The sequence below is a fragment of the Penaeus monodon genome, chromosome 21 (assembly GCF_015228065.2).
Source record: "Penaeus monodon isolate SGIC_2016 chromosome 21, NSTDA_Pmon_1, whole genome shotgun sequence".
In the NCBI taxonomy this organism is placed as follows: domain Eukaryota; kingdom Metazoa; phylum Arthropoda; class Malacostraca; order Decapoda; family Penaeidae; genus Penaeus; species Penaeus monodon.
Window position 1 is genome coordinate 17,429,347 of NC_051406.1, and position 790 is coordinate 17,430,136.

Below are 790 nucleotides of genomic sequence, written 5' to 3' on the forward strand. Positions count from 1 at the left end.
CCATATTTTAGGCTCTCGCTATTTCCCTTTTTTCTCTCTTCTTACGTCTTCAATTCTCTTTCTGGATTCCAATTTCCCCTTCCTACTTTCTCTTCCTCAGTAACTATCTTCCCCACCCTTTCCCCCTATCCTCCCTTTCTCCTCTATTCCTAATTCCCCCATTTGTTCTTCTCCTTCCCTCCCATTCTCTCCCTAAATCCCCATAAATGCCTCAGCTGCCGCTTCCCACGCTCTCCCTGTTTTTATCATTATGTTCTTTTCGTAGGAGCTTCTCTCCTGTCCTTTCTTTTTCTTCTTTCACATTTTCCTCTCTATTCCTATTATTCCCCATTTCATCTCTTTCATTCGGTCCCTCTCCTCTTTCCACTCCCCGACGAAACCCTAATGATTCGAAACCCCGAATCTATTGGCTCATTCCCTCCTCCTCCCACTCTACCCGCTGCTCACTGCATCATATCGACACCATTCGAACCGTCACCATGATCACCACCATAAACACATAATCACCACCGCAGGCTGTCACAACAACCACCCTACCCCACGTGATCTGCTTCATTCAAATCAAAAACAACACCGGTAACTCATGTGGACTCCGTACCCTGGTTCATCTGATCCGAAGCAAAAAAAAGGGCGTTCCAGGCTATTTATTTGCTACGGCGCCCGGCCTCTTTTTGCGGCGGAAGGCGGGGGAGTTAGGGGAATGAGGGAGTGGGGAAGTGGGGGAGTAGGGGAGTTAGGGGAATGAGGGAGTGGGGAAGTGGGAGAGTGGAGAGAGGGAGGGAGGAGAGCT